This window comes from Castor canadensis, chromosome 9 (genome assembly GCF_047511655.1).
Source record: "Castor canadensis chromosome 9, mCasCan1.hap1v2, whole genome shotgun sequence".
NCBI lineage: Eukaryota > Metazoa > Chordata > Mammalia > Rodentia > Castoridae > Castor > Castor canadensis.
This window is the reverse complement of record NC_133394.1, coordinates 108,131,644-108,142,797: the sequence shown is the minus strand read 5'-3', so window position 1 is coordinate 108,142,797 and position 11,154 is coordinate 108,131,644. Positions and strand designations below refer to the sequence as shown.

Below are 11,154 nucleotides of genomic sequence, written 5' to 3'. Positions count from 1 at the left end.
GAATTATACTATTAGTACAATTTCATATAAAAATAGGCAAGACATTTCTAGTACAGAAAGAAAAATTAAAGCTATAAACAGAAATATATTTGGATATTCCACAATAAAGTATTTATTAATGGCTATCACCTTCTCTCATATTTATGTCACAAATGATGACAGGATAAACTTGTTCCAACTATCAGAATTGGAAGACATGGGAGTGGGAAGAAGAAAGGAAGTGGTAGGATGTGGATTAGAAGGAAATTCTGCTTGGGAATATTGCAGAAAACCTCCTATTCAAGAACAGGGTAATCAAAATATGGTTGATTATTCCCCATTATTCACTTATTTCTCCTTGGGTAAGCTAATAAGATTAGATCTAACTAATTGGAAAACAATAGCCTCTTTTTCTGCTAGAAATTTTGACTAATCACAGGACCGGAATTTTTCCACTGATAATGAATCTAGTTTTGGTAAATACAATCAGGTGTTGCCATAATACAACCATGACTAGGATATATTTGTGTTGCTTGGCTATTCTGTCCCCACTCAACTCCCAGAATGCTACTTGCACAGACTCATCAAGTTCCATTGATTAAAATCCCATAATTTGGATCCATATTTTCTAAGCATACTTTCTGCATTACATCCATCTATGTTTCTTTTTGTTTGATTGATCTCCTTTCTGGGCATGATGGCTACAATCCTGGATACAGTGCTTAGACACTAAATCTTTTCAGTCAATAAAAGAAGGAACAAAATATGGTCATCAGCTGTTCTAAGCTTTAGCAGATGCTAAAAGCTTTTTTTAATCCCATCCCATCAAACTCCCTGGGAATGAGAATGATTACATATGCAAAGGTAAGAACGGGCTGACCCCAAGGGCATTATTCATTACTAAATAATAAATAAAATAAGTGGTTAGTGAAACTATTTCAAGTGGACTGACCATTGAAGACCTTAGCTGGAAATTGAAGGTTTAAGCTTAAAATACATCAAATATTTTAAATTGTTACATAAGATAACACATTTTAAGTTCCTAAACGCCCATTCATTTAGAAATTCCAGGAACTCATGGATGCTTAATGAAATTTCAACCAAAAATTGGGGATAAATAATTCTCCTGAGTTAATAGTTTCTGTATATATTCCTCTAAGCAAAAGTTACTCAAATCTCTCAGTAAATGTTAAGTACAAACCCATTGTATTTTAAAAATATGTGTATGTATATCTATATATATGTATATATACCCACATGATATCACATACAAATATATCACTTTACCTCAGAATTTGTTTTTCCCTTTTATATATCTGGATGAAAGACTTATTTTGACATGGCATACATTGTAAGTGAGACAATTATATTATTCAAAACAGTAGAGATAAGACAAATTGCATTTGGATGAGACAATAATAACAATTTGAATGATGATTTATCCCTCAACGTATCTAATGATTAAGCAATATTTTGAGAAGATACAAGATATTAATACCGCTTTGAGTACTTTTCACCAAGAGGAAAAAAATAAGATGAAAAAAGAACAAGTATAAAAACTTAGAAGAAATGAAGAGATTTTCCCATTTGACTTTTGCTCCCTTGTAATTGAATTACTGCTCTATTTGGTTTAACACTGGATGCCATTACATGTAAATATGATACAAGAATGAGAACATGAATAACTACAAATAGACAGTTCAATATAATTATTTTAAATATGTTTGTACATGGAAGACATGTTTTTTTCACTTTTGTAGCAATATGTTTGTATCTATTCCTTCATAGTCAATTAAGTGAAATCAGTAAAACTAGTTCAAAAAGGGTTGCTAAAAATAGAAATTCACATTTAAATGTAATTATTGAAACCTTATTAGACATTATTAAGCCAAGTTCTAAGACAGTATTAAAAAAATATAATGGAAGTCTTTGATATACATGAGTGTATGTTACTGTTACTTTCAGACTAAAAAGGAGAAAATTGGGTCTTCATCTTTGTATCTGTGAATGTATGTATATTGTGTGGTTGCATGTGTATGCACATGATAAAAATCCTTATATACTCCAGCTAGGAGCATTTTGTTTAAAATTCTCTGTCCATCAAATAACAACCATAATACATTTTCCTATTTCTTTTAAATTGAGCTCAATTTTATATGTTAAATCATGTTTATTCATTAAGAATAGAGGATTGTATTGTTCAATATTTCAATTAGCCATGAATTCCATTGTTGGAAAGAATAATCCTATTTTTAAATTTTTTTCCTAGAAAAAGTGAAACATTCACTCTTTATATTACTTTTCTAATATATATGGTTATTTTTACATACTCATTTTTGAGGAAAAATATGTTAAAAAACATTGAAGTTGCAATAAAAATATTATAAAAATTAGGACAAAGATTCTAACCAAAGTTTCATTCAATAATATGAGAACAGAAGTCAGTTAAATAATATGACAGTTTTGCCTGAAGATTAAATGATTCTTGACATTAATCTTTATTACCATGGCTGATGGTAAATTATCAATTCCAAGGACTCTTTTTATTGGACATAATTATTCAGATTTACCAGGTGTTTCTTAAGGAGATGTTATCAAATAACTTGTTCAACTGCAGTGTTGTAAATAATTGGGACAGGATGGTTCCCAGCCAAAGTAGTAAAAAAAAAAATGAATAGAGCACACAGAAATGTCTGACAAGGTAATAAGTCCATAAAAATCTATCAACTTTCCTGAGGCAATGGGAAATTTAAATTACCAGCTTGATACTCTCTATAAAGTTGCATATATTATTATCTTGAAAATACATAGATCAAGAGTACATCATATTAGTGGGCTTAGATCTAATAGAGTTGAAATGTTTTTAAGTAAATGGTTTTAAAATGGACAACTTTATAAAATTTGAATAGAAATAAATGTAGCATTATTCCCTATTCTGGATCATAGAACTAGATCTCAATTTATTGACAAAATCAGTTTTTGAAAAACTTTGGGAAGAGTTCTGATGACAACATCTCTTGCATTCATCTTCTGTCTTGCAGCATGAGGAGGATGGATCTGACTTCTTGCCAACTCTTGCAGACACATAACCACCTTTAGAATAAAAATTTTCACAAATGGAAATAAAAATTGATCCTATAAGGATTAAGAGCTTGATTTTAAAAATCAAATACCATTGAGCTAATTTAGTTGAGATTAATTTTAACAATTGGTGTTTAAAAATAAAGTAAATTTCAAGAGAGTTTTCCTGATCTTCTAATCAGTCATAATGTGTAGTTAACAGGCATACCTAAACCATTCATAGACGTAAATGACCACTCAAGGTCCAGTTTAGGACTCTATTCCTCCAGTAAGCTCTACCAGGCCTCCACGGTAAGATGCAATTTCTTCCCACTCTGAATTCCCCAAACACTTTTTATCTCTCCCATTCACTTGTAAATTAATCATGCATGGCAGGATGGCATTTATTTAAATTATGCCATACTAATTTGATTTGCTTGTGTGTTTTGTTTCACCAGCTAGACATTAAGCTTCCAGATGGCAATGGGTTGTCTCTTCACTTTTCTGTTAGAGTCCATGCTAATATTTGTTTGCTCATAATACCGCTCTACCTTGTCATTACGGTACACTAGCTTGTTTATTTTTCTACAAAAATATTGTAATTAACTACCTCCTTAATATTAATAATTACTAATTTATCTTAATTTCTTTAGGAAAAAAATACTACTGAAGTCATCTGTGTAAAAACTGCTGTTTATGTAGTTTATAAATATAGCCTCCTAATGTTCATTTTACTATTCTCTTTAGCATCACCTTAGATACTCTTTATGTTTTAAGGAAGCAACTCAGATGTCACCTCCTCCAGCAAGTGTTCACTATTTCCTGCTTCCTTCACCAAGCCTGTGCTAGATATCCTTTGCACATTCTCCTACAAGTCTCATGGCACTTGTCATTTGTAATGTGTGATTTCTTATCTGTGTTCTCATTGAGCGATGGTAACTTTTCAGGCAAGCTCTTTCCTCCACTCAGTCAGTGGCATAATACAAAGTACCTGTCACATCAGGGAGTATGCCACTCCACATAAAATGGACACTTCTGAGATTAGAGATTTGATTTATTCATCTCTCTGTCTAGCTACATGTCTATCTATCTGCACCCACACATCACAGTGCCTAACAATTACAATTCCTTCAACTGTAGTTATAATAATAATAACAGTATGTATTCAGACATATATATTTAAAAACAATTACATTGTGAAATTCCCCAGAAATATAATTGTTGAACATGTGAGGAAATCTAATGATAGTATGAAAAGACAAAGGATTAGGTTTACTATAAATAGCAGCAACATTACTAAGCATGCTGAAGTTTGGGGAAGAGATTTATTCTGTGAGTAAATGTCTACTTCATACTGATACTAAAATTGCATAGAACCATCCATAGGCTCAGGGACTACTAGATGAGGAAAGCTTACTCCTATATGTGTAAATAGGTCAGTGGGGCAGTCATAGAAGGAGGAAAGTTTTGTTCTCTCCAGGCAAAGTGGATCCATGGAAAAGGAAAGGATGTAACAGACTGAACATCATGAAATTCTCTGAGTTACCCTCCAGGCATGCTTCCCATCTCTTTTGATGCTGAATGAGGGATGGGAGAGAGAGTAAGCATATTAATGAAAATTCAGCATATGCAGAGAGAAGGCAGAAATAGGGAAAATAAATCTTTCAGGCAATTAAAAGAATGGAAAAGGTATAAAATGAATATAAAATATAATCAAATACAGTATTATCTGATTCTTAAATCAAGAGGAAGAATATATATGGATAGCCATGTAATTTTCTGGTCATGTTTTCTCTTCTCAAAAGTGAGTGAACAGTAGCAAATAAAACCAGAAAAATACAAACAACACCAAAGAGTAAATTCATACCTGACCCCACCAAATATCAGAAGGTGGGAAAACATAGTAGAAACTAGAAGTCATGTTTCAAATCTGATATACAGTGGCTATAATACCTCCACCACTTTTTGATATATCCTACTACCAAGTATGGCTTAAATTCTAAAGCATCGAACATTCTTTCAAGGTGCTTTTTTTTGGTTTGTTGGTTTGTTTTTGTTTTGTTAGTATGGGGGTTGAACTCGGGGCTTCACATGCTTCCTAGGCAGGCATTCTGTGTCTTAAGTCATACCCACAGCCCTTTTCTGCTCTGGTTATTTTTGTCACAGATGGATATCCTCCTATTTTATGCTCCCAGTCATGGCTAAGTGGTACATGCCATTACACCCAGCTTTTTCTATTGAGACAGGGTCTCATAAACATTTTTGCCTAGCCTAGAACTGTAATCCTCTGATCTCAACCTCCCATGGAACTTGGGATAGCAGGAGTGTATCCCTAGGCCCAGCTATTGTTTGAGATGGGATCTCACTAACTTTTTTCCCCAGACAGACTTCAAACCACTCTGCTCCTTCTGTAGTTAAGATTACATGTATGAACTGCCACCACACCCAATCTAAAGACATAATTCTCAGTTTTTAAACCAGTAGCTCTTTCTCCTTAGGTCTCCTCATTCTTTATATTGTTTTGGGGTCTCCTGACTCCTTCACACATTGTCTTTCCATCTACTCCCCAGACATAATCACACCTGGATCTCCCTTTTCTCTAAATCTCTGTTGTACCTTGAGGCAGATGTGAATGTGTACATGCAATGAATGTATTTTGGACTATTGTCGCTTGATAGTTGTTTTTTAATTTCCCTTGCTGCTCAATAATGTTACACTACCCTATTTTACAGAAGCAGAAAATTTTATAAGTTCAATTTAGTGTGTATTCCAAAGCAGTAACTGAAACTGTGAATTTGCTCCATTTGCTTACAAATAAGCAATTTTTGGCTTGAGTGAACTTTTTTTGTGATTAGAGTTTTCAGCAGGAATACATGGTATTTAATATCTTAAAAATAAATATGCTTCATAAATGTAAGGAGTCATATGATGAATAACATGAGGGCATATTGAAAAGGGACAAAATGAGCTTATAACACAAGAACAATTTCTATGTAAGAAAAATGGACCAGCTGTGGTGGTATTACCCATGTCAGTGTCCCTCTGCCTTATTCAGGTTGCTCCTGAAATAATAAGGGCTACATTATTGCCAATTAATGGGAATTCTAAAGCTTGTGATAGTGGTATCAGTGAACTTTGAGCTATCTGTAAGAAAAGCATTACTTAAACACATCCCAGTTAAATATTGAAATATACAAAAAACTCCTTACTTGATTTTAGAGCACAATAATTACTCCTGTTTTTATTTCCTGATGAATAAAAGTATACAATTTTGAGAAAAATAGAATGTAGTAATTTGCATCCTGTTGTCTGATTATAAAAAAAAAAACTTACGTACTCTGGCTTAATATATTTTACCTTTTGATTTTTCTAATCAGAAGTGACTGGAATACTTATCTTCCAACATTGAAGTCAATATAGTATCTTTCTAATAAAAATGTTCATTTCTCTGCTAATTTAAATATATTAATTATTTTCCAATGTCTCACTGAGAATATAAACTGCTATTGCCTCAACGTAAACTGCATAGAATGGTTAAGTGCTTCAGAAGTTACCTTAAAATATTTAAAATTTAATAGTCCAGGACTTTGACTTACTTTCCTGGATGAAAACATTATTATTTTGTAGATTGTAAAAAAGTATAAATATGAAGAGACTTATAGTGGCACCCATATTATTTTTTAGACAATGAGTTGTTTAAAATAAATAATAAATTACTTTTACTGCTCAAATTAATTTTGATAAAACTCTAGGTGATACATTGACAATAAAACTATGTAATATATATGTTTTAGCATAACTTGCCACCTGAAGTCACATTCATATATATACTGAAGTAACTCAGTATATGGTAGGAATTTATGGCAGGAATTAATCAAATTTCTCTGTCATAAGTCTGTGTTCCTTAAATATTTTAGGTGAAATGTACCTAGAATCATACAGACAAATTGAAATGTTTTGTTTCTTCTTCAATACAAGGATTCTGAAGCAATTAACTTTGCATTTAACATACCCTTTATATTACGTAATTGCAAGACAACACAACCCTTCTCTTATGCTTGAAACATCTATCTTTCTCCTCTTCCAATATTTATGGTTGCCAGTAATAGAAACTTTACCACTTTTTTTTAAATGGACATTAAAAAATAGGAACATTTTAGAATTAAACTCAATCTTGCAAGTGTTAACTTGGATGGTTTTACATCCTTATACAGAAATGGAACTTCTTGGAAAACAAATGATTCTGGCTTTATCCAGAGTGTATATTTCTTGTCCAATATAAATTCACAAGACCTCTCTCTCACCAGAATATTAAACAACTTCCTCTCAAATTCACCCCTTTCTGACATAACATCTACTAAATGTGATAGAGTGTCAGAGTGAGAGGAAAAGTATCAGGAGGGTCTGGCAAAGCCAGCTTTACATGTTTTTCTTTTCTTTTACTTTGTCCTAGGAGACGTTCGCTCATTTTATCCTTGTCAACATTTTTGCATCTTACACTCTTTAGTGTCTACTCTTAAGCACTCATGACTCTGGTGCATGGATTCCTCTCATTGGTACAGAAGAGGACTAAACACAGAGATCCAAGTAAGGAGATAAACAAAATTCCAGGTCAAGAGGATTGGTCTTTACCATGGGTGGATGTTGGATGTCCAGGAAAACTAAACTGAAGAATTTAAAGCAGAATTACCTGGATTGAAACAGTGTATTCCTTTCCTCCCGTGACTGATACAATAACCTCAAAATGTTACTCAATTCTCCGATACCCATATTGCTGCTTGCAAATTTAATGACAAAAATGAAAACAAAATGTTATTGGCAAATACTTTTTAGATATTTTGGTAATAACTAGGCATTTACTAGAAATAAACATTCATATCAGATCCCTAGGAAATATTTCATAAAATTATGAAAGCAGAGATTCAGAATACATCAAAAGATATGCAATAACCAAGACATATTTATAATGTTCAAAGTGACAAAGTACTATTTTAGGTTTCCGGCATACTTCAGCTTATGAATCATTAATATGTTTAATTTTTAAAGCACTGAACTCGGGCAGTGATTCCTAATATATTCATGTTCAGGTAGCTGAGAAAATATTTTTAAAAGTCACCAAAAGTAAAATGTTAATTTTTCTAGTATTGGAAAAATCATGTGATTTAATTGTTGGATGGCTGGTTGAGATGATCTAACAAAATTTGTGGGTTAGAATGAAGAGAGGTTGATATAAAAAATGGAACAAATATTCTTACATGTCCATGTCAATAATCCACAAATATGCCTTTACATAGTCACCAAATGTAAATGTAAAACTCAAGACATGGTGTCAGACATACTTGTTTCTCCTTGCACTGGTGTTACTATCAAGAAGATCATCCAGTCACATGACTTACACTCTTACTTGGGGAGGAGGGGGACTTTATGTCCTTCACTACCTTATTACTTTACCTGGATGCCTTAGGATCATTGAACCTTAGATTTGCCATCTGTTCTACCAATCTAGGTTGTGCTCATCTCTCTATTACTAGTTATTTAGCCTCAAAATGATACATCTATCTTTTGTTGCTTGATCTCCTTCCCCTATTTACAAGAAGTAATCCCTCTTGATTTCTGTCATAACCTATGAACTACTGATTGGATGAGTTCTGACTCCAACATTCCTAATCCAATCCATATAATATAATTTATATAACTTATCATTTTTATTTAAACATAATTCCAACATCTAGCACACTTCTAGTAGTGTTTTCTGCAATCATTGCTTAACTCATGTCAGTCTTGGACCTCACTGTTTTCAAAAGTCACTTCTAATGTTTTGTTTTTTAATTTTCCTTCTTAATCTCTTCTACATTATTCACACTTTTGTTTCAACAAATCTGATATTTGTACTTTTATTTGTATATGCTAGGAAACACTGTATAATTACATTTGTTGCTTTAATAATAAGCCACAATAAAATATTCTCTACTTCTTTTTTTAACACTACATTTGCTATTAGAGAAGGAAAAATTCAACAGTTATGTCACCTAGGTTATCACCTTCTTTGGAGATCTCATCTCTCCCTTCATTTGCATGTTGTAGGGATCATCATTTTTGCTTTGTTTAATGCACATAACTTGATTTTTTTCAACTCTAATCCTGAGAGGAGCTATATCTTTTCCAAAATTTATATATCTAGTGCTCAAATATTCTGTCCTATTGAGAATATATTAACATAAGAGATGGGTATGATGAAAATGAAATATGACAGTTATGTGAACTTGATTTTTAACATTCTCTAAATGACCAAATTCTGTAAATCGCTATGAGAAAACATGTTTATTCTCTCTTCTTGGAGAGATATAAGTGTAGACAAGATTTACATATATGCAATTTAAAGGTAAAAAACAGCCCTACACATGAGAAAGAATGGCATTTTAATCACAAATTCCTATACTGATGTATTTGGTAAACTCATGAAACTTTTAAATATAAACAATATTAAACTATAGGTTGTAATGATGCACTTGCTAGTTTTTGTTTGTTTTTAAATTTTATTAGTATATATTAATTGTATAGGTGGATTCATTGTAATATTTATATATAGGCATATAATGTTCTTTGATATATTTCACCTCATCTCTATTCTTTTTTAACCAGCTTTTCTCCTTCTTCCTACCTTTTAACAATTTTAGTGGATATTATTATGCTATTTTCATATATATATGAATATATATAATGTACTTTGATCATATTTCCTCTACTACCTTCTTCTTTCCTCTTCCCTATTCTGTCTACCCTCCCAACAATCCTGCCCCTTTGTAATCATGTCATATACTACTATTAGTTCTAGATTCTATATATAAGCTAACATATGTGATATTTATCTTTTTGAGCTCATCTTGCCTTTCTCAACATGATGATATTCAGTTCCAAACATTTTCCTACAAATGATATACTTGTCATTCTTCTTTATTGCTGAATATACAATATTCCATTTTGTATATGAGCCACACTTTCTTTATCCATTCATTGATTTTTGGGCACTGTGACTGATTCCATAGCTTGGCTATTGTAAATACTGCTACTACAATCATGGGTATGCAGGTATATCTATGGTATGATGATATACCTTCCTTCAGATATATGCCCAAGAAGGATATAGTATGATTCTGAGCTAGGTCTGTCTTTGGTTTTTAAATGAATCTCCATCCTGATTTCCACTGTGGCTTCACAAATTATATAGATGATGATAGCCATTCTGACTGGGGTAAAATAGAATCTCAGTGTTGTTTTAATTTAAAAAGTACAGAATGCATCATGAAATTTTCATATCATCCTTGCACAGGGACCTAATCTCTGTATCAGTTTTAGTATGTGTGTTGCCAAAGTGAACACCACTTGCTTTTATTTAGGAAAGTGTTAGAACTTGTGAAAATAAGATTAAAATGTCCTACACTTGTCAAAAGATAGTGTATCCTAAATACATTCAAAATATTAATATTGAAGATTATTTTTTCAAAAATAAAGCACATAAAAGTATTTCTATACACTATGTCAGCAGATTACTGAATATATTCTTGCTTATTATGTTATTTTTATAAGATGTGGTTTATATGAGTTTAATGTGATAAAAAATGTTCAAAATGCTGCCAATGTTTCTTTCAAGATTGCTTATTAATTTAAATATATATCCTCAATAGCAATTGCAATAAGTACAAATGGCATATCATAGGAATGAGAGAAGGAAAAATATGGAAGACTTGACGATGAGCTGTATTATGTAATGCAGATATAAGATTCTTTGAAGTCTTCAGTTCATTTCCTGTATGCGTATAGAAAATAGTGGAAGTATAATAGTTCTGTATTACCAAACAATGCTCACAATTTAATGATTTATCCACTGCTAATATGGTGTATTTCCTGATACCATAGGTTATCTAAAGTTTGATATAGCATCTTTAGAAATCAGAGTGTCTAGGACTAGACACATCAGACCAACAATATAAAACTGATTCAGCATATTATTATCCAGCAAGTGGTGTGAAGACTTTCTTCACTATACTTTCACTATGCTTTTTCTTCTTTATCTCTTACTTAACTTCTTCCCAGATTTTAGGATTTATTCGTATG

The 11,154-nt window shown here is 32.0% G+C and overlaps 1 pseudogene; it reads right to left on the bottom strand.

Annotated features, from left to right (window-relative positions):
• Positions 1 to 10,323: 10,323 nt before the first annotated feature.
• Positions 10,324 to 10,419, bottom strand: LOC141411209 (U6 spliceosomal RNA; annotated as a pseudogene).
• Positions 10,420 to 11,154: the final 735 nt, after the last annotated feature.